The sequence below is a fragment of the Bacillus rossius genome, chromosome 17, assembly GCF_032445375.1.
Source record: "Bacillus rossius redtenbacheri isolate Brsri chromosome 17, Brsri_v3, whole genome shotgun sequence".
Classification (NCBI taxonomy): domain Eukaryota; kingdom Metazoa; phylum Arthropoda; class Insecta; order Phasmatodea; family Bacillidae; genus Bacillus; species Bacillus rossius.
In genome coordinates this window covers 27,011,434-27,038,413 of record NC_086344.1, presented here as the reverse complement: position 1 = coordinate 27,038,413, position 26,980 = coordinate 27,011,434, and the positions used below count along the sequence as shown (strand labels likewise).

At 37.6% G+C, this 26,980-nt stretch overlaps 1 protein-coding gene across 1 annotated transcript in view; it reads left to right on the top strand.

Moving 5' to 3' along the window:
* The first annotated feature begins 4,194 nt into the window (after positions 1-4,194).
* The window catches only part of LOC134540801 (clavesin-1), a 44,133-nt gene continuing 21,347 nt past the window's right edge, over positions 4,195-26,980 (top strand). Inside the window, exon 1 of the mRNA XM_063383731.1 lies at positions 4,195-4,393. The gene's annotated coding sequence lies outside the window, so the exon portion shown is untranslated. The remainder of the gene's footprint in view (positions 4,394-26,980) is intronic.

Genomic DNA, 26,980 nt, shown 5'->3' with positions numbered 1-26,980 from the left:
ATACAAAAAGGGTATTGAAAATTGAAACAAATATGGCGACACTATAAACTATTAGGATCTTTATTTTTTTTTCTTACTCTCTGCTTAGTTCCTTACATTAGCATTCACTCTCGCTCTCTCTCTCTCTTTCTATTACCCCTCCCCAGGAGCGTTAAACGTTTAACGCAACATTGTTGGAAGTCGCATTAGAATTATAACTTCAAAAAAATAATAACAGCACAGGCGAACACAGCGGTCTGACAACCACAAGAAAGTTATAACAATAACGATATGGACAACACTGACGAACAGATTAGGTTTCCTATGACAAAAAAAAATAATAAAATGTCTTAAAAATGTTTGATGTCCTTTTCCTGTAAATTACACTTGGATTGATTTTATAAATTCTAACGATCGAATTCCCTTGAAATCACGTCATAAAAGAGAATATAAAGTTGAAAAAAAAATCTAATGTAAACCATTAAAAGTCGATTGAAAGCGAAATTTATTGACCAGCACTTTAAATAATTTGATAGTAATAATTTGATTTTTCCGTTTCCTATTAATATCCATTAAATTTTTTTACATAAAAATAGATAAAAAAAAATAAAAATTAAAAGAGCACTTGGCGATTACTTGCCCTTGAAGAAACGTGAGCATAGGAAAGATTGCATAGTGCACGAATGAAGAGAATGTAATAACTGTAATATAATCTGAACGACAGAATTCTAATGTTTGTTTTGTGTCGGCTACATATTTTCTCTACTGAGATCTGAATATACAGAAATAGTCAGTTCAGTGTGTAATTAAAAGTAAATATTGGAATGGTTTAAAAAATAATAAATATGTACAAAAACTTTGGCTGTCATATTATTAAAATCATGACTTGATGTAAGTTTTTGGACATACGCCATTGCTAAGAACTTTTTCTGTTGAATAAAACTAAAAAATAAAAATAAATAAAAATACCCAAAAGACAAAAAACACAAATTAAGCAAAAAATTGCTGTTGTCAACAGGATATAAACACCAAAAAATATTCCGTTAACAGAAATATGGTCAACAAACAAAGAAAAACAAAGAATAATGTACTAAGAAAACGGAAAAAAAAAACCACAACGGTTGAAACGATAATATTAAAAGATAATATTAAAGATAAAAAATAATATTAAAATCATATAAAAAAACACTCTATGATAGCCAAATCTTAAAAAAGATATATTATTCAATGATTTTCTTTTACAGTTTCATAGTAGAATGTTTAAATAAGTTAAAATTAGCTTAATGTTTTAATACATTTTCCGTTCCAAGTTTTGGTTACTTTAGAGATACTTATAGAGTTATTTTAGTAATTTTATAGCCAATTTTGTTATGTGTGTTTAATTTTGTTTTTGTTTCTCAAAATTTAAAAAAAAAATATTTATCATACTTTTTTTCGTAATAAGCTGGCGAAGTTACATTTTTTTTAAATTTTCGTGCATTATGGACTATGAGAATGAAATGGAAAATAAATCTGGAATATTTTCGTTTAAAAGTGATATGGTTAAATTTCTTCATAAAATATTGTTTTAAGGAGAGAAGTGAACTAAAGATAAGAAACTAAGGCAGAACAACGTGCATGTAGAGAATTTAAGTTTTTTTTATGTTTATTGAAATTCGTCCCTTCAGGGGCTGAATAGAGGATGAATTTCTATTTATTTTTAAAATATATCCCTCAAACAAATAATGTAAGATGAATATTATTAAGTAATGAAAATAAAATTAGTATACCACGCATTATTACTTTACCACTTTACGAGATTCCAGGATATGTAAAGGGTTAAGTTTGGTTTTCGGAAACAAAATTATACTTCGGAATCTACTAGATCCAAGGGTAAGAAACAAAGAACGAACAGTAAGCAAAAAGAGTTACGAAATATGTTTTGTCAGTTTTACGGACTTAAACCTTAAGGGAGCTGAAAAGGGGTAAAAAAAATCTTATCTCCATTGCAAATAAATCTGAATGCAAGAAGCTGAGAATGATTAACTTAAATGATTAGTTACTTAGATTCCTTTACCATTTTTCGAAACTCTACCTCTAAGGCAGTGAAACGGTGGTAAGTTAGTTTCAATGGCAATAACTCATGTTTTCAAGCAAATTTAACTGGAGTTAAGATACTGAGCAAAAGTATAACTAAGTTATAAGATTTCATAGTAGGCCTATTTTTTGTCTACTTTGCCGTTATTCTATATTCTACCTCGAAAGAGGTAAAAAAGTGGTCAGTTTTTTTTAAATTATAAAATGTCTGAAGCTAATCAAGTGGGATGTAAGTTATGCTTTTTTTTTATAAACATGCAAAATTTAACAACGTTTTCGTAATGCTTGCTGAAATTCTACATGCTTCTAAAAGGGTGAAATATTTTAAATATGGTTTACAATAAAAAAAAATATATAATCTTCTGATCCAATTAAATTTAATATAAGATATTGACCATAATAAAAAAGACTTTATTTTGCCTTATCTTATTTAACGCTTTCCGAGACATCACTTCTTAAGTTGTATCAGAGGTGAATATTATTATTAAAAATAAAATAAAAATATATAATACATTAGATTAGTATTGGCAAGATAAATTTACATTCAAAGTAAATAAAAGTGTATTATAAATATTTAGGAGTTTAAATTTGCTATAAAAACTGGACGAGTTTAGTTTTATTTGGTTAACATATATTGCCATAAATAATCAATACATATTTTTGAATTCACACATAGGCATACCTGTGGGAAAAGAATAGATGGCTGAAAACATAGGGAATTTTGTTTAAATAATTCTAAGCATAACTGAGAATTAACTCATACGTTGAATAAGAAATTTGGTACCTGTAGATACTAAACATTTCAAATGAAGATGTGATTGTTTCAAACATTTTAAGACAATGTCGGTACATGTAGTAAGGTGAAATTATTTAGTTAAATTAACTATAGCTATAATCAAAATAAATTAAATGTACGTTTAAAAGATGATATAATCTAATTTTAAAATAAATAGTTTCGGGAGTTTAGTGGGTTTTTTTTTTTCAGTTTTTTTTTTCCGCTTTTATCAGAGCTTTCATTATGTTTGTTCAAAAATTAAATTGCGGTCTGTTAATCGAATGATTCATTAGTCAAAACAGCCGATCCGGCAGCGAATCCTAGCGGTGGGTGAAGAAACTACGTGTGGTTCGCGTCCATAAATGCAGTTGAAAACAACTTGAACATGTTTATCACGCTCGGCATTTTTTTTTTCAAAGAATTCCACATTAAAATTTTGTGTCTTGAGTTTCGTGTTTGCATCATGAGAACAACACCTGACGAGCATCGAGCATTATCCGGGGACGCACCACAACGCCGAAATACGACAACGCCGAACGTACAATAACGCCGAAATACATTAACCCCGAAAAATGTCATTTCAGGACTGCCACAAAGGTTTAGGTTAGGTAAGGTTAGCACACAATTTCATTCAGTTGTTTTTTTTTTTTTTTTTTTTCATTTTGCTCCTGTGGCCCTCCGTCCCCCTCCCCGCAGCAACATTTTTCGGCGTTACTGTATTTCGGCGTTGTGGTACACAGAATTTTTCTAGCTTTCGGCGTTGCGGTCAATTTGGCATTTCGGCGTTATGGTATTCGGCGTTATTGTACGTTCGGCGTTACTGTATTTCGGCGTTGTGGTACACAGCAGTTTTCTAACTGTCGGCGTTGCGGTAAATTTGGCATTTCGGAGTTATGGTATTCGGCGTTATTGTACGTTCGGTGTTACTGTATTTCGGCGTTGTGGTACACAGCAGTTTTCTAGCTGTCGGCGTTGCGGTCAATTTGGCATTTCGGCGTTATGGTATTCGGCGTTATTGTACGTTCGGCGTTGTGGTATTTCGGCGTTGTGGTAACGACCCGCATCATCCCTCTCCCACGGGGTTGAGTCCGAACGACACAGAGGAAATGCTCCCGTGGTATTCGCCCCCCTTTGTCCTGTAGCCGCACGTGTCCGGCGCGGCGCGCGTCCACAGCCCGCTATCAGCGCGATGCTGATTGGCCGAGGAGGAGGAGTAGGGGGGGAAGACAAAAGCCACGGGCCTCGACCGTCGTCCACGCGACGCGGCGTCCAACGTCCAAAGATTGCGACTCCTCTTCGGCCGGCCGGCAGCCGTCGTTGGACGTCGAAGATAGGTAGAAGGCTAGAGGGGGGGGGGGAGATATGATATTAAAGAGGGGAGGGGGGGTGGTAGTGGAGACGTCGAAGTCTCTATCGCGGGAGGGCGACCTCTCGGGCAAAGACCAGAGGAAAAGAGCAGCCCAGTCGAAGAACGGCAGCCAAGACTGGAAGAAGGTTCGTCCGAGAAGAAGACAGATCTCTTCTCTCGTCGACCGCCAACTTCTACCGTCGCGACACCATCAGGTTCGTACGCGCGAACGGTACATTTATATTTTTTTGTCAATTGGTACGTAAACTTTACGTGTGCCATAGAGACTTTAAAATAGGCCTTCACACAAACACAGAAAATAAATAAATAAACAAACACGTTTTTTAAAATGTCAAGATGTATAGTAATTTTTCAAACGGGCCTAGAACGCTCCGTGATTGGTTTGACGTTACTTGGCAAGCATTGGGTTTTTTCACCTGTTGCGTCAGAGTCATGGGACCATGTTTGATGGTTCAGAACACTTTAACTTGTGGCAAGGATAAAACAAATTTTCTAGATTGCTTGGTCATACTGCAACAAATAAAACATTCGTTATTTTGTATAATGTGTTATTGATAGGCAATATAAATGCTGTTAAGGGGGTGCCTCCCATTTCAGGTCAAAATTTTATATTTACAGTAATTATAGATACACTTGTAGACTTTTTCAGTTGTTTAACTTTCACGAAATTTATATATATATATATATGAAATACGAAACTATTTCTTTTAATATATATATATAGATATAGGGCATACTTTTTACATAACTAGCTGCCAAAGTTACATTTTTAACGTTTTTGGGTTGTACAAATAAAGAGAATTCAATTCATCGCAGAACTGAAACTTTTTATGTTCGACTGCAATACCACTGGCTACTTCAAGAAATGGTTTGAAATTCTTTCAGAAAATATTAATTAATTTTACCTGGCATTTTAAAATTCTAAAATGTGTTACGATTTTGACAGCCAAGAAACATGAAATGATTTTTTTTTTGTGATAGAAATGCAAACCATATCATGAAGTAACCAGTGGCATTTCAGTTAAACCTAAAAATTTTCAGTTCTGCAATAAATTTAATTCTCCTTATTTGTACAACCCAAAAACGTTAAAAATGAAACTTTGACAGCTAATTATGCAAAAATTATGCGCTGAATATATTTTTCATTTCGTGAAAGTTAAAAAATTGTAAAAGTCTAAAAGTTGATCAGTGATTAATATAAATATAAAATCATGACCTTAAATGGAAGGCATCCCCTTAAGTCGGGCTGTTCGGAGACTCTGGTTTTGTCTGCATGAAATATAACGTGGCTTGTTTCAAAGGTATGACAGGTGTCGGAAAAGAAGGCCTTGTTCTTCGGATAGCCTACGCTTGTACATGAAAGCAAACTGTATACTTATAGCTGCAAAAAAAATGTTCTCAGTAATACTGAGTTTTGATTCTTGCTCGGGAATTTATTGTTTTGTGTCGTCCCAGTATCTACGTTCTGAAGTTATTTTGTACACATTGTGTTGAATAACTTTCCAGTAATAACTGTGTACCTTTACATGCATAATAAAACAAAATAAAGTTAAAATCTAGCTTGTATAACATATCAATCAAAATTTAAAATTATTTGCTTGTTTTTGTAAGTGCGTCAGAAAGTATGCAGTATTGTTTTAAAAAAAATATATATTTCATATAGACTAAGCGAAAATTGTCATACCAAAGTGGTTTGTCGGAAGGCGCGAATGATGGTTCACAAATCCAAAGGGAAACTTCATATAATTAAATTTTCACTGAATTTTAACAAGATGGGCAGTATTTTAATGTAATTCCTTGTCGCGAATCAGTTATAGAGCCAGGGTTAAGAAATTATTTTAAGTCTATTTTTTTTTTTGCTTTTATCGAAACCGTTACATTATACAGGTCTAGTTTAAAAATTTCGGACTGTAAACGGAATGATTCGATAGTCGACGCAGCTGCTCCGGCAGCGAATTCTAGCGGCGGGAGCAGAAACTACGTGTAATTCTCGTCCAGAAATGCAGTTTGAAAACACAAATTTTCCTAAAGTTTTCACGCTCGACGTTAATTTAAAGAAATCAACGTTACATTTCGTGGCCGAATTTTTTCGTATTGTTAAGAGTTTATTTGAAAACAAGAGAACACAGATTTAATTTTTTTCTCGGTGTCGAGGTTAGATGTTACACATCTCTGACGAGCACTAGAAGACTCGCTCATATTCTCACCCCCCCCCCCCCCCCCCCCCTTTTTGTGTATGGGCTAACGGGAAGCCTAAGATGTACATCAAGTTCTGTCCCTGCCCGAACACGCCCGAATATTCACCTTCGGCCAACCTCGGGTTTATTTATATTTCTCTGTTTATTTTAATGTAGCTATACTAACCTAACTAACCGTCCATGGTGTTTTAAAAGTGTTTTTTAATGTAGCTAACCTAACCGACCACTTTTAAATATTTGAATTCATTTTTTACCTGCGCAAAAAAAAATAAAACAAATCCCAGAGGTTGGCCGAAGGTGAATATTCGGGCAGGGACAGAGCTCGATGTACATCTTAGGTTTCCCTGGGCTAACACGTCTGTCTCTCCGCCACGTGGTCAAGGCTAACCCCTCGCAGATCGATGACCCGCCACACGTTCCCCGGCCAAAGCTCAAGGTCACGGCCAGGATGTCCCGGGGGTACAAACCCCTCGCTTCCAGAATTAAAAAACAAAAAAAAAGGCAGTTGTGGGGACTGTCGACAGAAGTGACAACTTAGAAAAAAACTTTGTTTTTAAATGTTTTTTTTTTTATGTGTGTTAAATGTGTGATATGGCATCATTTCTACGTCAAACGTGCGTAAGAAAATGATTTTTTTTTTGTATTATATCACTGGCATGACGGTGACGCGAGCCCATAAGTTTTGCCCCTACCAAATAATAACTTTAAAATCAGAAGAAATGAAGTTCTAACTATGAAGAAAAAAAAAAAAGAACTTAAATCCACAAATAATCAACATTACCTCTCATAAATCGATAGCCTGGTATTTGAAGAAATTCACTTAGTAAATAGACAAACAAAAGAAAAAAAACATAACCTCAACTTAACTACCTACTAAAATATAGCCAATACTTGCAATATGTACCACACAATAACGTTAAAAAAATCGTTGGAAAATAAAAATTAAATTAAGAAATTATAACCTTAAAATTAGAATAAATGAAGTTTTATCCTTGAAAATCAAAAATATGAACTTAAATCCACAAAAAATCAACATTCACTACTTAAATAAATAAACAAAAGAAAATCGCTCAACACGGTTAATTTAACTTCACTTATTGCTACTACAGCATGTCGGTGACGTGAACTCACAAGATTTTACCCATTCTAAAAGAGTCCAACACGCATAATGATACAGTCGAGTATGTACAATGTATTAATGCATATACTTATGCGTATACACGTGCACAGGCCGCTGCGCACCTTTTTCTGTTATTTACCAACTTATTGTCATAGTAACCCCAATATTTGCATTATTTTCGCATGAAAATAAAAAATATATATAAGCGTGACGGCCGATTGCGTTATATGTAAATGAAAGTTCATACTTTAATTTAGCCACTTGAAAGAGAAACCAAACATGAATGGTTGTTCGCATTGGAGGTTAGCAGCTGTAGCAAACATGGGGATGAAAAGGAATACTGCTATGAGTCTTACAATTGTCTGACTCTACTTTATTCCTCACTCTCTCTCCTACACCCCCCCCCCTAACACACTTCCCAATCTACACCATCGAGGGCCCAACTGCTGAACGTTGCAATTTTCGTTACGCTCTGTATGACATCATTACCTCGACCAACCCTAACTGGCTTTTTTCAAGAAGTTCCGCTTTTTTTTTTTCTTTCTTTAATGGGGGCGAGTCTTTCAGTTCTCACCAGAGATAACTAACATCTAAACTCGGTAACGAGAAAATTAGTGTTCTCATGTTGCAAATACACTTATAATACGTACGAAACTGGGACACGAAATTTAACTGAGAATTATTCAAAATAATGCCAGGCGTGAAAAGAACATACGAACATTTTGTTTTAAACTGCATTTCTGGACGCGAATCACACGTAGTTTCCGCACCCGCCGCTAGAAATCGCTGCCGCCGGAGCAGCTACGTCGACTACCGAATCATTCGAGATGCCGAGCGAAATTTTAAACTGTATAATGGAACGGCTCCGATTAAAGCGTAAAAGACTCGAATAAAAAAAAATTGGTTGTCTGTAAAGTCGGTTTACAGATGATAGTTTAACGTGACAACGTCATAACAAAACATTGATGAAATGATTGCATACTTTTATGAATAAAATTGAATCATTTTTATTGAATTATCACTATTTTGTATGGATACAAAGAAGGAGTGAAATGAAATCTACAATTTAATTGATAAATTAACTTTTATTTTCACTCATTAATTCAAATATGTTTATTACTTTAACGAACATATTATTTTAAGTAAAACTTTTATACATGTTTGCTATTTAACTTCTTCCAATCTGTGTTATTTTATTAAGGATAGGACGTTGATAGGAAAAGTAGGAAACGAATGGGAGTGTTTCAAGTTTAATGTGCCTCGAAAAAGTCAAATAGATGTTTGTTTCAATCGAGTGGCAGAGAGATAGATGCGGCGCAAGCGTACAATGAGCGTAACGGGACACAGCGTAACGGGGCAATGTGCGCAACGGGACACTTTTTCGTGCGTGCAGCCGGCGTTCATCGATTTATTAGACGTTGTCACGTCTAAAAATTGTCAACCCCTGCCATGTATTATTTTGATTTTCGACAGTGAATTTTTATTAAAATACTGCCCATCTTGCTAACATTCATCAAACAGTTAATACGATAAAATTTCCCTTTGTCTTCGTGAACTTTGGTTCGCGCCATCCGGTGCAGATGGCAGCACTTGGTTTGTTACACATTACCGATTGTTTATTTACGTCGCAGTCACGAGGAGAGCTAAGCAGTTACACATAAAAAAAAAACAATTAAAAGTCAGTCATGGCGACTGTCGACAGAAGTCAAAACTTAAAATTTTGTTTTTTATAAAGTGTAATATGAAATAATTTCTACGTTAAATGTACGCAAGAAAATTAGTTTGGTATTATATCACTAGCATGTCGGTGACGCGAACCCATAGGTTTTTCCCCTACCAATAACAACTTTAAAATCTAGAAGAAAGTAAGTTTTTTTCATTGAAAGAATAAAAAAATTAATAAATTAAATCTACAAATAATCAACATTATCTCTAATAAATCAATAACCTGACATTTGAAGAAATTCACTTAGTAAATAAATAAACAAAAGAAAAATATACTTCAACTTAACTCGGGTACCTACTAAAAAATATCCAATACTCACAATATGTAGCACACAATAACCTTAAAATTTCCTTAGAAAATAAAGATAAAATCAAAAACTTGTATCTTTAAAAATAGAATAAATTAAGTTTTATCCTTGAAATATAAAAAAATTAACACGTCAAGTGATCATGTCGATGACGACTTACATGAATTTACTCCCTATCCACACCTTCCTGTATAAGTTTTCATTTCAAAAAAATTGGTTGTCTGTAATGTCGGTTTACGGACGATAGTTTAACGTGACAACGTCATAACAAAACATTGATGAAATGATTGCATACTTTTATGAATAAAATTGAATCATTTTTATTTTAATAATAAAAGAATAAATACTTGATATTATAGTAGTAATCAGATTTTTTAAATGCAAGAATAATTAACCTTTATTGCCGAAATTGTTGTAATAAGCAATGAAAACCAAATTAACTTTTCACTTCACTTTATAAACAGTCGACGAAACAGTTCACGTGTAGATGACTTGTAACTAATTTTAAAAACTGGCGTTAAGCTATAAAGTTTAAATATAATTATGAACAAGTTTTCATATAAATAAACTGTAATCAAATATCTATCATCAATTATATGAATCACCATAACTTTTTAGTCAATTATAAAATAACCTATTATTACTGCACTCGCCGACAGCGTAACGGAACACAGCGTAACGGAACAATGAGCGTAACGGGACACCGCGCAACGGAACAATGAGCGTAACGGGACATAGCGTAACGGAACAATGTGCGTAACGGGACACTTTTTGCGTGCAGCCGGCTTTATTCGATTTATTAGACGTTGTCACGTCAAAAATATTTAAAGCTTCGTGTCTGTTGGAACGTTTATTCAAAGCAGTTAACTCGAGCGAGATAAACGAGGCTAATAACATCGCCTAGTGTAGTCGACGCTTGGAAGCCCTTCCGGCATGCATCGGCCTCTGCAACCTCTTCCCCTCCCCCCTCCACCAAGTCAGAGGGGTTATCAATGAAGTACACAGGTCGAGGGGCGCCTGTTGCTACGCAAACATCAACACTGTTAAAAAAAAATTGGTTGTCTGTAAAGTGGTTAACAGACGATAGTTTAACGTGACAACGTCATAACAAAACATTGATGAAATGATTGCATACTTTTATGAATAAAATTGAATCACGAAACAGTTCACGTGTAGATGACTTGTAATTAATTTTAAAAACTGGCGTTTAGCTATAAAGTTTAAATATAATTATGAACAAGTTTTCATATAAATAATCTGTAATCAAATATCTATCATCAATTATATGAATCACCATAATTTTTTAGTCAATTGTAACATAACCTATTATTACTGCACTCGCCGACAGCGTAACGGGACACAGCGTAACGGAAAAATGTGCGTAACGGGACACTTTTTTGTGCGTGCAGCCGGCGTTCATCGATTTATTAGACGTTGTCACGTCAAAATCTCCATATTCGACTTACGAAGAACATATTGTTCTTCTCAAAGCTACGGCTATCTTCGTAAAAATTTACGGACATTGAGTTCATTATTTTGAACGCGAATCCAAAAGAATGTTCTCGGGGTATTGACAAAGCCATTCGCAATCAGGTTGAGACTACAGCAAGAACAATCTTATTTTATCCACTTGTGTGTGTGTGTGTGTGTGTGTGTGTACCTTTGGTTAAAATGAAACGCACAACTCTCAATAAATTCAAAATATGGCGTAGTTTTCTAAGAAGTAACGGTTATTTTGAAATTACGTAGAACTCTTCGTTTACATGAGTTTAATTCTTCGTTGAAAAGTCAGTAAATTATTCTGTACTTTCCAACAACTCCCATTGGTTGCACGGGGAAACGTAATCAGAATATCTGTACATTACCGAGCTAATCCGTACTGGGGTCAGTGTCCGTTCAGTGAGATATGTCTCTGTTTTTATTTTATTTTCCTAACCTAACTAATAACTAAGTGTATTTGGGAGGGGTCGGGGTAGGGAAGACTCTAAGTGCGTCTCAGGCCGAAGCCTATACGCTCTAAGCATGCAGGTTATGAACCATGCAGGAGAGGAAGCATGCATCATGTGCTAGGAGGGGATTGGCCAGCCATGGCAACGTTTTAGCCATGACTTACTCCCCTCACTGACTATTCTAGGTTAAAAACTAGATAAGTTGGGCCCAGGTAAAAACCTGCGTAGACACAGGGAAAACCCTGGGCACTTAAATGCGGGATGCAAAATTTCATGCATTAATTACATGCGGGTTGGCTACGGGAATAGAAGGATGGCTCAGGAAGAAGAGTTGGAAGAGAAGAAAATATCTACTAAGCCAGGGCGGGCACTTGGACATTTTTGTCCGCATTGGGAGTTTTGGGCATAACTGGTTGTTAGGGGGCGACTATCGTCGTTTCCCGCCAGGCTGCCAGCCAGCCAAATTAGTTGAAAAATCTGTCTCCGCTTACGTGATCCATCTCCGCTTCCGAGTCATTATAGAACGGGCCCTGTCGTGAGATATAGTAACCCAAAGACGTGATTATGGTTTTTCGTCAGTTTTCACGACAATTCGATATTGCATCGTTTAGTATATTAAATTTGTCTTCATTTAGGCAGATACGACGCCTTAAAATATTTTATAATTTTTTTTTAGTGCACAGAAAAAAATATGTCATGTACTTTTATAAAAGATTCCTTTGGAAACCAGTTCCAATAAATATTTCGTTAACACTTCCAAAATATACTGTAGCTTTGTACAACACATGGCACTGAAATACTACTTTCGATATAATTCTGAGTATTTATTACGGAAATTGGGGCAGAATTTTATCTAAACTATGCTTATTAATATGCGCAATTAATAACATAAAGCTATTCAGTAAACGGTTTACAAATGACTTCAACTATTGGAGGTACTGGGACAACACAAAGCATAAATAAATGCCGGGGTAAGAATCCGAACGCAGTATAACAGCGAACACTATTTCGTAGTGATACAGTTGTTTCCATGCAAACATCTGTGATTTCACATGAATATTCTTTTTCCATTTACAAAAAAAAAAAAAATTCACAGTGTTAATGAGAAGTAATGTATCCTATAACTTTATGTAGTCGTTATCTTTGAAAGATTTGTGCAATGGGAGTGCATGACTTGATGTAAGCTTTTGGACATACGCCATTGCTATGCACATGTATGTCTGTAAAATAAAACTACAAAAAAAAAAAAAAATGACAAAAACATAAAGTAAGCAAAAAATTGCTGTTGTCATGATGTAAACACCACACAATACTCCACAACCGGAATATGGTCAATAAACAAAGAAAAACAAAGAAAAATGGACTAACAAAACGAAAAAAAAAAACACAAATGATGACAGCACAAGTTCGACAGTTCGGTATTTTTGTGCTGTCATCATTTGTGGGTTTTTTATTCCAAAGGCTTACATCAAGTTTATGTAGTTGAATATTAATTTGAATTAATGCCTTTTTCATAAGCAGAATATGCGTTGATGCACTTTCAGTAAGATGTTTTTACGTTGCCGCACGTAACTACGCAATACACATATCTGATTATCCGGCCTGAATGATCCACGAAGCAATCCGTAGCTATGTTATTGTTAGAGACCGGAAAAAAATCGCAGTTTCATTTCACGATAGGCTAGAATCCAAATGCATTTAACTTTTTGCTGCTTCAGTGATTGGACCGCAGGTTTTCTGAAGGAATCAGAGCCAATGAATAATCCTTAACGAAAGAAGTATCGAATCAAAATCACGAGTCAGTAGCCAATGAGCAGATGTAATTTGTCCGAGTGCATATATGATCTTGGGGTCTATCCTGTAGGTCATTGAATTCGCGAATTTTTCCGGTCCCTATTTATTGTTGAAACCATTGGCAATCTTGAACGTCAGACTTTCTAACTGCAAATTGAAAAAAGGGGCTGAATCTGCAGACAACAGTTGATGCGATTGAAACATTTACCGTGGGATTCGACAATAGGTCCTCCGTGGCCTTCAGGACCGAAAACCTTGGTTCATCGGGGACGCACCACAACGCCGAACGTACAATAACGCCGAAAACCATAACGCCGAATGCCAAATTTACTACAACGCCGACAGCTAGAAAACTGCTGTGTACCACAACGCTGAATTACCACAACGCCGAAATACATTAACGCCGAAAAAATGTCATTGCAGGACGGCCACAAAGGTTAGGTAAGGTAAGGTTAGCACACAAATTCATTCAGTTGTTTTTTATTTTGTTCCTGTGCAACCCCCCCCCCCCCCCCTCCTCGCAGCAACATTTTTCGGCGTTACTGTATTTCGGCGGTGTGGTACACAGCAGTTTTCTAGCTGTCGGCGTTGCGGTCAATTTGGCATTCGGCGTTATGGTATTCGGCGTTATTGTACGTTCGGCGTTGTGGTAACGACCCTGGTTCATCGTGAGGATCCAAAGACCAGTGGTGAAAGAAGTAAATGAGAGGTCTGGGCGTGCGCGGGTGCGATTAGGTGCACACGGGCCTTAATCGGCTGTTAACTCCCTGTACTGTAAATATTTTTTTTTTAAACTGAACAAAAATATTCATGATATATTACAGATATTTGTAAATGTGATACATTTACACGAGAACAACTGTATCACCACGAAATAAGCGTTCGCAGTAATACTGGGTTCGGATCCTTTCCCGCACATTTATTTATGCTTTGTGTAGTCTCAGTACCTCCAATAGTTACAGTTATTTGTGAAACATAAAAATAAAAAAATAAACATTTATTGAATATTCGATTATCTTTTCCATATTTAAAAAAAAGCCTGAATGAAACATCAATTAAGATGTAAAATTTTGTGCCAATTTTCGTGATAAATGCTCAGTATTATTTCGAAATGAAAAAAAAATCGTATTTCTTATATGCAGAAAAAGCCATAGCCATCCGTTGTACTAAGTTACAATATGTTTCTTGTAGTACGCAAAAAAAAATTTTTTGTATATTTTTCTGTGCATGGATAATTGACACAATTCTTTCATGGTGCTAAACTCGCTTCGTCTTCACCACGAAAGCCGGAATTGTAGCATTGAATATACATATAATGTTTCACTCTTGGTTAATTGGTAAAATGAAATAAAGACGTAATTGTGTTTCTCTATTTAACGAAAGAAACAACATTTAAAGCCCTTATTTCAGGTTTTTTTTTCTTCATATTTTTACAAATATAGATAATATTATCTTCAAGTAAGTAAGTATATTGTTCAAAATAATCATAACCCACTCTCACTTTTCATTTAATTAAATGTCACAATCTTTAGTAGGCTTTATTTATATCGCGCCAAAGACAAACTGAAAAAAAAAGTTCGCACATTAGCGAAATGGTTTTCTTTACACACACACACACACACACCTACACACACCAACACACACCTACACACACATATATATATGTATATATATAGACTAGGGACCGGAAAAATTCGCGGGTTCAATGCCCTGTAGGATAAACTCCATAGTTATACGTACTCTCTGTCAAATGTCACCCACCCATTGGCTGCTGTCTTGTGAGACGTCCCAACGTAGCAGCCTGTGATTCGATAAAGCGTTGGTTAAGTGTTTCTAATTGGCCCCAGAGTCATCCAGGTGAGTTGTGAGCCAATAGCGGAGGCAGCACTGAGGTATAACTATATATTTGTATTTTAGCCTGTCGCGAAATGGATTCGCGAATTTTTTCCGGTCTCTGATAAAGACTGTAGTAGGTAATGAAACACTCGCTGGCTTGTGTTTGACTCGACGCACGTGGACGTGGGAGAGGGCTACGTGTCTCGCCCGGTGGATTGACCTTTGACAGGCCTGCCCTATCACCGAAATGGACTTAGACCAACTGGTGTATGGGGGGGGGGGGGACTCGAGGCCCGTTGAACTGTGCAAGGTCCAGTGTAACCGAGCCCCCGGGCGTGACTCGTCGAAAACCTTGCTTCTATCTTTGAATATATATACTGTATAGAAGTCGCCAGCCCAGGTTAAAAATTCTAATACGGGTTTTGAGGTAGTTGGTTAATTCACCGCCGCAATCGCCACCATCTCTAGGGCATCGACTTGTGGTGGTCCCCTAGCGGACAAGTGTCGAACTCTTCAAACACCCCTTCCCCCTCTCGTTGAACGAACTTGAGCTGCAGTGAATGATGGATGGGGGGGGGGGGGGTGCGGGGAATGACAGCGGGTGACAGGTGCTGCGCTCTAACGTGTAAATAACAACCTAAGACGATACAGGGGCGTTAACGGCAGCGCACTGCAGCGGTGAAGTTCCCAAGCTGCTCATCATACGCTCCTGAAAAACGTAGAGTAAATCCTATCCACTCGCGACTTCTATACAGTATATATATTCAAAGATACCAGTTACAGATCATCAAAGTATACAACACGGCAAACGTGGACGCACCACAACGCCGAAAACCATAACGCCGAATGCCAAATTGACTACAACGCCGACAGCAAGAAAACTGCTGTGTACCACAACGCCGAAATACATTAACGCCGAAAAATGACATTGCAGGACTGCCACAAAGGTTAGGTTAGGTAAGGTTAGCACTCAAATTCATTCAGTTGTTTTTTTTATTTTGCTCCAGTGCCCACCCCCCTCCCCGCAATACATTTTTTGGCGTTACTGTATTTCCGCGTTGTGGTACACAGCAGTTTTCTAGCTGTCGGCGTTGCGGTCAATTTGGCATTCGGCGTTATGGTATTCGGCGTTATTGTACGTTCGGCGTTGTGGTAACGACCCCACGGCAAACCATACATAATAAACGTGGGTATTGATAAATTATACGTTCTTTAGAATGACTCTCGCAACGGAGAATTTTTGATTCAATAGAATTCTTTCGACAAACACCACTGCAGATGTTTTGCAAAAAAAGTATTAAAAAAATGGAAACTTAAACCCACAGGGTCAAGGTTATACCTATCAGATTGTGTAACTTTTAAATATCAGACAGAACAGAATATTCCGCGGGAGGAATTTAGTCATGAAAAAAAAAATAAGAGCACAGACAAACACAGGGGGATATCACGACGAGACAGTTTCGACAAAAAAAAAACATTAAATGTAGACAGACAGCACAACGAACAGACTAAACTAACGATGATTAGGGCCAAGCATTTTTGGGCGAAAAGATCTGAACTCCAGTTAGACTGCAACTAACTGTACCCGCACCAGCGGTTCCTTCCTTGTGATTGGCGGCCGTCTGCGAGAGAAGTCGTTGCCTTATTTGACCGTGCCAATCAGGTCGCGTTTGCTCACACAGAGAATTACTGTGATTGGGGTTCTAACAGTGGGCATGCACCTGAAAGAAGCTCGCCCAATCACGGAACACAGACGATGCTACAGTGTTTCAACATCCAGCTACTCTCGAGATCTTTTAGCGGAAAAAGCATGGCCCTAAGGATGATACTAACCAGCAGAGACCGGAAAAATTCGCGGTTTCATTTCGCGATAGGCTAGAATCCAAATGTGTTTAAACTTTTGCTGCTTTCAGTGATTGGACCACAGGTTGTCTGAAGGACTCAGAGCCAATGAATAATACTCAACGAAAGAAGTAGCGAATCAAAATCATTCTAGTTAATAGTTGTCACGAGTCAGTGGCCAATGAGCAGATGCAATTTGTACGAGTGCATAGAGGATGTTGGAGTCCATCCTGTAGGTCATTGAATTCGAGAATTTTTCCGGTCCCTAGTAACCAGGTATTGTGGACAACAGAACGACAGCTTGTAAAACAAACAAAAAAAACGGTTCCGACGTTTCGGGAAATGAAATCTGTTCGCCTGGTCAGGCACAAACAGACTTTCTCCTTCTTACTACGCCTACTTCTCTCCTAGTTGGACATCGTTGGCTCACGGTCGCGAAGGGGCGTGTCCAGATAACTGCGGCCCAATCACGAACACGAGTGCGAGAGTGAGTGCGATTTATGCATTCTAAATTGCGACTAAACAAATGCGCGTAATATCGAGGGAAAAAAAAACCCCACGACATTACGTTATGTTTGCGAAACGGAACAACAATAAAAAAAAAGAGTCATGCTAAGAGAAAAAAAAAGGTTTTGAAAACATTTCCGACATTGATAAGTCCTTCCAAAAAACTCTTCCAGTCATGGCCAAGTAGAGTATTTTGAAGGAGATTAGTTAAAATGTACACGTAAGCTTATTACTTTGTTCGTGATAAAATTATTCACTAATATTTTTGATCACGCCTCGTACAGTAAGGACCCATCCCAGCACATTTGCCTGTAGTGGTTTCTGGTAAACGATGGAACACTGAAAATCAAGGGTGCCAGACAAGTGTTGGAGACAGGGTCCTCTTGAATGCGAGGCCTGTATCTTCACTCTACGTCACCTCGCTCTAAACACAACAAAATGTTATGTTCTTTTACCAAATATTAGCAGAACCCGGCAGACGTTGTCTTTCCAGTGTTTTATTTATTTATTTACCTCAACATATCTCAAACGGATGGTTTGTATGAGTAGTATTATTTGGTATGTTCAGACGCAACGTAATTATTATAGGACTACGATTTTTTTTTTGGTGGACTCCTGTGGTGGCTTGTCAAATCGTAAGGATTCGGTCATGTTCGGGCGTTTTCGACGCTCTTAGGTTATGATCAGGATCTCAACTGCTATTGTAGAGGACTTCACATCCGCTGTCTTGTAATCCACAAATTTCGAAAATATGTAATTGTTTAGCTAGAAATTCGGGAAAAATTCGCAAATCATTAACATTAAAAATAATAATATAATCATTGATTTGATTGACTTCTATCCATGGTTCGCTCCTTGCTCATTGTAAAAAATGTAAATTTATGTAAAAAAAACACTTATTTAATAAAGTCGTGAAAAATCCTAAAAGTGACTTAAATTTCTCATCCGCACCTGCCACCAATAAGCTGCCGATGCTATCTTGGCCGCCATATTGTTTTCAGTAATTGATACCAGGAGCACTAGCTTCATGTAGTACACACAACGTCTGCTAGAGTGATTTTCCGCCATATTAGTTTCATTTTTACCCACTAGAGTGCAGTAGTATTTATCACCGTGGAGTCCGCCATCTTGTCGGCCGTCGTGGCCGCCATATTACTAGGGGCAGGAAAAATTCGCGGGTTCAATGACCTCTAGGATGAACTCCATAGTTCTACGTACACTCGGTCAAATGTCACCCCTCTCATTGGCTGCTGTCTTGTGAAGGTGTCCTAATGTAGCGGCCTGTGATTCGATACAGCTTCGGTTGAGTGTTTCTCACTGGCCCAGAGTCATCCAGGTGAGTTGTGAGCCAATAGCAGAGGCAGCCCTGAGGTATAACTATATGAATTTTAAGCTGTCGTGAAATGAATTCGCGAATTTTTCCGGTCTCTACATATTACAAATCCATAGTTATTAAGCTATGAATTCGGGAATTTTTTTTCTAAATTTAACAAGAAAATAATTTATTAAAATAAAGATGATTGATTCTATCGATATCCGAGAGGTGCGCACAGTTGGTGGCCAGGAATGTATTTAGCAGACAGACACATTCAGTTGGTGGTTAGGCACTTCCAGTTTGTGGTTAGGATAACCAGGGCCCCCACATGGTCGGTGCTACCGTTGCTATGGCAACGGGGCCCATGGGTCTAAGGGGCCTGCGAAGGAAAGAAAAAAAAACTTAAAACAAAAAAGGAGACAATTTTAAATAAATCATAGAAAACAATTAAACAGTAAGGCCTGTATTTAGTTACCGATGAAATATCACACAAGAGTAATATTATTCGGAATATGCTGTGCGTACAGAACGTGTCTGAATCGACAACTGTGAGTAAAAAAAAACCACCACCAATTGACGTGACACCATGTTGACAGTGCAGAACACTTACACTCATTTATTTGGCATTATTCAAAATCAATTGATTTTGACAATCGAAACACAGACTTAAAACTACTTTTAATGTGTTTTAAAAATAATTGTAAAAAGGTTAAAAAAAATGTAACTAAAACAATATACATAAAGGAAAATCATTTTTTTATCTCTTTTATAAAAAAGGGGGGGCATCATTACTTCTAGCAACGGGGACCACAGGATGATGTGGGGTATCCGAGGATAACACGATCAGTCGGTGGGCAGGCACATCCAGTTGGCTAGGCACTTATAACCTGTTGCCAGAAATATCAGATAGATTGGGCAGACATCAGTTGGTTGGTCAGGCTAACACCTCAAGCATGACGTCTCCGGACAGTTCCCAACTCCGTGCTCACTAACTCTCACAAGGCGTATTTTTTTTTTTGGGTAATTATGGCGAAGATGAGGTAAACATGTAGTTAGGCATTATCGGGAGACATTCTGTGACGCAGGTGAAGTCACATTTTAACCTCACCATCGCCACATGGTTCCACCCAATAAATTGCGAAAATGGTGCTTGGTAACGTCGGAAAATGGTTAGCAAGCACGTATTAGGATCTCCCTCGTTAAAAAAAAAAATGGTTGTCTGTAAAGTCGGTTTACGGACGATAGTTTAACGTGACAACGTCATAACAAAACATTGATGAAATGATTGCATACTTTTATGAATAAAATTGAATCTTTTTTTAAGGAATTATCACTATTTTTTATGGATACAAAGAAGGAGTGAAATTAAATCTACAATTTAATTGATAAATTTACTTTTATTTGCACTCATTGATTCAAATATGTTTATTACTTTAACGAACAGATTATTTTAACTATAACTTTTATATATGCTTGCTATTTAACTTCTTCCAATCTGTGTTATTCTGTTAAGGATAGGACGATGATAGGAATAAAGTAGGAAACGAATTGGAGTGTTTCAAGTTTAATTTGCCTCGAAAAAGTCAAATCGATGGTTGTTCCAATCGAGTGGAAGAGAGATGCGGCGCAAGCGTACAATGAGCGTACCGGGACACAGCGTACCGGGACAATGTGCGTAACGGGACACTTTTTCTTGCGTGCAGCCGGCGTTCATCGATTTATTAGACGTTGTCTCGTCAAAACAGTCATTCAGAACTGTTTCCACGATGCGGACTCTACAATATTTTGGGCGTCTACCCAATAACGCGCAGTAATTAAATGAAGTAAACGGCCTCACACACCTACCATGAAATCATTCGAAAGTGTCCACCCTCTGTAAGTACCAAACTGACTTCAACTACGTCAAAGCATGCCATTTCATTTCTTTATGGTTATGGACTTCGACAATTCTTCTGAATAAATTAAATAAACGCTTCCATCACACCCATCGTTATTTTCTGTCGTTAATTTCTTCCTATCTTCACTCTCTACCGCGAACTACGCAAACAAAGAAACTCCCCAAGAAAAACTGCCTTGAATTATTTTTTCGTATACGGAGGTCCGATGCTTGCAGTACGCCTTAACTTTATCTTCGTCCCGACAAACATTGTTACCCTCGAAGTCAGATAAGATACGAGTCAACAGTACACAACAGCACGCAAACAGACTCGACCACTTGATCCAGATAACATAATTGACCTGACGAACCATGAGTTATTCTTGTAAACATAACTTGCAGCGGAGGCAGGAATTATTGTATGCTTGTTTTTACGTTAGTTCAATTTAGATCGTAGACTTTCGTTGTTAGTGTCACTAACTATTGACCACCTAATTAGCGTGCCCTACCTTTCGGCAAGCGTTGTTAAAGTCATCTTCAAGAACCATTAACAACCGTAGTAGTATAGTAAAGTATATCCTGAAACAGGGTCCAGGGTCAGGAGCTGGAGTCGATGGTCGCCATCTTGGATTGTGACGTGACGGCAGCCATATTGGATTACCCTGAATTTTTACATTTGACCTTGACCTTTGACCTTGAAATTTATCGTTGACCTTGACCTTTGACCTTAAACTTATCTTTGACCTTGACCTTTGACCTCAGTCGCCATCTGATATTCAACCATACTGGCATCGAGTGCCCCAATCCTCGAACGCTGCACTTTTCGTTACGGTCGCCAGTCCCAATTTTCAACCCACTTCCTCGAACGCAGCAGGCTAATCCAGACACTGCCGAATATACACGGTATGTGTGCGGTATGTAACTCACTCCCAAAAAATTATTCGCACTTATATGAAATATTACAAAATTTGCCCACAAATTACAACCATTATCCAAGTACCGACGGTTGTTTACCATTTATTTTGTGTTTCCGGATGATTTGAGCGATAACGCTGCTTTCTAGTGGAAAGGTGTCTGAACAATATTTTACTCAAGTCTGACTATCCGAGTATTGTATCCGTTCATAACCTAGCTTCCTGGAAATCGAATAAAGAACTATTAAACACTGAGCAAACCTAATCTTACATTCACTTCGGTAAACTTCGGAACGGTTCGTGTTGTGGTTGTGGCTTTCATCCCTGTGAACTGTAGGCTATCCATTATGGGACCCATGGTAATGGTTAGATGGGAAGCCTACGATGTACATTCTGTATTGAACAGACCCGAATACTCACGTTGGAAAGCCTTCTTTTCACTGACGAGAGAGGCGCACCCGAAGTTCCCCGAAGTTCATGCTCGTTTTTTTCCCCGTTCTATCTCATTGTATAAACCGGTGTGGCATTAAATTTTGCGGTCGATTAGGATAGGTTGTCTACATTATAAATAGGCTACTTTAAAACATTGTGGATGGTTGGTTATATTAGGTAAGTATAGCTACATTAAAAATACTGTAAAATCATTTTATGGTTGCTTAGAAAATAACATTTTAATATGTAGCTATCCAGGGCTAGGAAACCGTTTACATGATTTCACAGTATCTTTAATGTAGCTATCCTAACCAAATCAACCGTCCACAATGTTTTAAAGTATTTATAATGTAGCTAACCTAACCTAATTGACCATTAGTTATCATGAATTGTATATTTATTCATTTACAATGAACAAAAAAAAAACCGAAGATGCACGATCGGACGTTTGGCTCTCTCGTCTGTTGAAAGAAGGCTTGCCAACGTGAGTATTCGGGTCTGTGCAATACGGATTGTACATCGTAGGCTTCTCATGGTTAGAAAGCTTGCAAGAAAAGAGTGTCAGTTCATGGACTTCATTGTAAACATAAACAAAACCTTACACAAAGATGGCGTGTTATTCGGGTTGAGTATTTATATACTTTTATTTAAAACAAATTCTCGGTTGAATTAATGGAAACGTAAATATCGATTGCTATAAGTTCTTTAAAAAAATCAGCAGGAGGAAATACCAGCTTGATGACAAAATTTCACCGTTGTGAGTTATTTACTGTCTCATGATGAGGTTAGTGGAGGTTATGTTGTGTGTAGGTGCGGTTTCGTAGCATAGGCCTACTGCATGGCGAGGCTGCAAATGATAATAGCAGGCATGCCAACCTTTAGCGTTTTTTGGTTATATTCATGCTGTAACGACAATGTATCGCGAAGGCCGCATTTTATGAGAAATTGCTTGCGTATTTCTAGAGCTGCGGAAACGTCGCGTATTCTTTTGGCAAGCTGCAACCATGTATACACCTCTGTTGCTTCGATGATTTAATCACAGTTTTTGGACACTCCCCAGTACGTCTTTGGACCAGTAAACTATACCAGCCAGCAGTAGATCGACCGAATAACATCCACCCAATCAAAAGAAGGGGAAGTTCTACAGTAAGAAATCAGATAATAGAAAAACATACGTTCGTAGCGCGTACATATAAAGGTTAATTTTTACACTGAAATAAAATGAATCCGATATTTCTCACGTGCATTTTTCTTGTATTTCACAATGCTGTCTAGCTCCTAAAACACATCATAAAATAATGTCCCAGTTATAAATGTTAATAGTATAATCTGTAAGCGCTGTAGAGTGTTGGTTCAAGGTCACAATTAAAGAGTAACTCGAACAGTTTTAGATAAGCACGTGCGTGAATACTGCTTTGTTGTTTTATCGCTTGCAGCGCCACCTACGCAAAATGGTGACTCCTGAGCTTAAAGCGTTGTGTGCTCTACAATTTGCTAAGAGTAAATCTGTAATTTCAATTCAATGTACGTTTCGTTTGAAGTTTAATTATAAACCCCCCCCCCCCCCCCCCCCCGTGTGTCAAAAAAAACATCAGCCTGTGGTATAGGCAATCCCAGATGAACATATGTCTTTTTTCGCCGGCTTCCAACGCCAAGCGATTGTTTTTTTTTTCCTTTGTGGCTTTATAAAAGATCGTGTCTACGTTCCGCCGCTGCCAAATGATCTGCCAGGGTTGAGACACAGAATTTAAGAGGCTATTGCTTCCATTACTTCGGAATTGTTAATCAAAGTGTGGGAAGAATTGGACTTTAGGTTTTAATGTGTGCCGTATAAGTAAAGGTGCACATATTGGACATGTGTAAAAAGAACTATAGGCTAGTTTACCTTCATCTTAATGTATGATTTGTTGTAAATATGTAGTCAAAATTAAACTGTTATATATGACACCATTGAAACTGGGAATCGTCATTGTTGAAGAAGAGGATTTCTATGAGTTTAACTGAGTTTATCAAACGGACGGTGGTCAGCATATGGAAAGATTCGCGTGTAATACAGTCGACTATGCTGCCAGGATACGCACAACGTGCCAGACGAGACGGTAAAGCTGGGTTTACAGTTAATAGTCATGAGCGAGCGCACAGCAGGCCACGCCTGTGCGAAGTCGGTTCACAGTTTAAATCTTTCCGTTTAGTTCAGCCGATGAAATTTCGCGTATCTGACATCTGTTAAGGGGCCCGCCTCGTCAGGGCTGTATCTGTGTTAGTGAGGCGGGATGATAAGAACCACGCTCGCCGGTGCTTCTAGCGCTGTGTCGCCTCTAAGCGCAAGGCTCTGAACTGGCGCGCAGTTTTCTCGTCGTCACAGGATAACTGTGAAATTTGAGTGATGACCGCAACATTATATGGTGGATAAATGAAGATACAGGTGTAATGCAAGTCCCTTAAGTGTTTTCAAGAATCTATACCAGTTGTTTTACTCCTAAAATTTACTCTGAAATCATGCGTTTTAGCCATTTTGACTCTTCTAAAAATACTGTTTAAAAACTTTACCCAAATTCAAAAGGCCCTCAGCGAACTCTTAAATGCTTTTCGTAAGCAAACCCCACTCGGATATCTTGAGTAGTTTTGAAATCGCGTTGTTTTTCCTGAAGCTCTGCACACCGTATGTGTGCCCGAAATAACTATATTGACCACCAAGCGATTTTCCGACCCACTATTAGTTAATACAGTTGTTTCAACACACAAATTAATTTCAGTTCTGTAAAATTTTTGGTTTACCATACTACCTAAGAACTATATATATATATATATATATATATATATATATAGTTTTTGTTTTATTTACATTAATTGATAGTGGCTTTGGATAAGAAGTAGGTACCGGTAATAGCAATAATTCATTTTTAAAGCAGGAAATACATGCACCTGAACATTGTAACATCTCGACAGTTTCTTATTTCTAAGTATGAACAGTTCTCTAGTTCCGCCGAAAATGAATCCTCCTCTACTCTCATCGATTGTTGCGCCTTGCGTCCGTCACAGAAATAAAACATATTGATTCCCCTTTTATACGCATGACCTGTCTCCCATGTACATGACTGTCCTATGCGCTATTGTGAATCAGTTGGTTGGAAAACATGGCGGTAAAATCTTGTGCACATGACCTACTGTTCCTGCTAATGTTTTTTTTTTTTTTTTTTCAATTGTTCAATCAGCTTAAGGCACTAAGACTATTTGGAAAGGCGCTGGGTGACGGAGAGGGGAGGGGGGGGGGATGACGGGCAATACCTGGGTTGCAGCGGGTTTTCCCAGAGATGAGCACAACCGGCGTGCCGTTCCAGCCATCTCTGGCCGCCTCGTAACAAAACTTTACTTGTAGTGTTACAAATAGTAGCGAGTAAAGGAATATTTTTCTGAAGCCAGGAATGAGGGGGAAGGGGGTATAAATAAAGAAAAATTAAATTTAATCACATGTACACAGTAACATGCTGTCTGTTCTGCTTTTTTTTCGCGAATTTTTTCATAACTTCGGGATGGAGGTATATATACCACCCTCTCCCCCCCCCCCCCCCCCACAATCTTTTTCCGTCTGCCCCTGATAAAAAAAACTTTTTTCTTGGCAAATGTAACTTTTTTAAGAGTACAAAAAAAATTAGCGAGTTTTTAGTAATTTCCAGAGATGTGTGACATATAACCTCGGTAAAATGCAAATTCATGTGTTCTCATGTTGAAAATAAAATTATAACACGAAACTTTGACACGGAATTCAAAGTAGAATTCTTTGAAATAGTGCCGAGCGTGATAAATGTACGAAAAATTCCGTTTTCAACTACATTTCTTGACGCGAATCACACGTAGTTTCAGCACCCGCCACTAGAATTCGCTGCCGGGTAAACCTCGGATTTGGACCTGATTATCGACAAGGAATTTTAATTAAATACTGACCATTTGGGTAAAATTCATTAAACAGTTAATACTATAACGTTTTTCTTTGTCTTTGTGGACATTGGTTCGCGCCATTCGCCACAGATGGCAGCACCGTGGTTGTTACACATCTTCGTTCCATTCATAAAATTATTCCCACCAAACGCCGTGAACCGAAAGCTAAGATGTTACACGTACTTTAAATTAATGATGCAATGGTAAATTTATATTTAATACAAATTCTTGGACACACGCCATTGCAATTTTGCACCGTTTGACATGGAAAAAATTCAGAATGCAATTTAAGTCTTAATTAATACATAAAAACACGTTGAACAAGCCAAAATCAGCCAATATCAAACAGATAAACCCAATATTGAACCTTAAAAGGTATTTATGAACAGCACAACGACGACAATATCAACGAACACTATAAAAAATAGCAACAGTTGCGACGTTTCTGAATTTTTTTTTTCATAGGAAGTTCGTCGTTCATATCTTTTTTTTTCTTCTTCTTCTTCATTATGTTCGTATATTTTTCTGCGTTTTCAAGGTTCTGTCGTCTGCCTAAATTTTTTAAAACTCTCTCGTTCCTCTGTTCTGTTATTTATTTATTTTTTCCTCGTTACTAAATTTATTCCACGTAATTCTTGCGGTGTCTGATATTTAAGTTAGAACGTGTTCGTCTGCGCCGTCGCGTTTTGTGTTGTCCATAACACCCGTTTAGGTTCGTCGTTGGGTTTATCTGTTTTGGCGTAAGCTGATTTGGACTTGTTCTTTGCTTTCAATTTTTTTTTAAAATTTGCATTCTTAAATATATATATATATATATATATATATATATATATATATATTCATTCTCCCGCATGACAAAGAGAGCAAAACTGCAATGTCTAAGGAAATTTCATTCAAATATATTGCACATGAAGTATGCGTTTCCGTGCGCCGCAATGTCCAAGGAAGTTTCATTCAAAGATGTTGCACATGAAGCATGAAGTTTCAGCGCGTGTCGTGTTGCGGAGCGCGGCCGCGCGGAGCGCC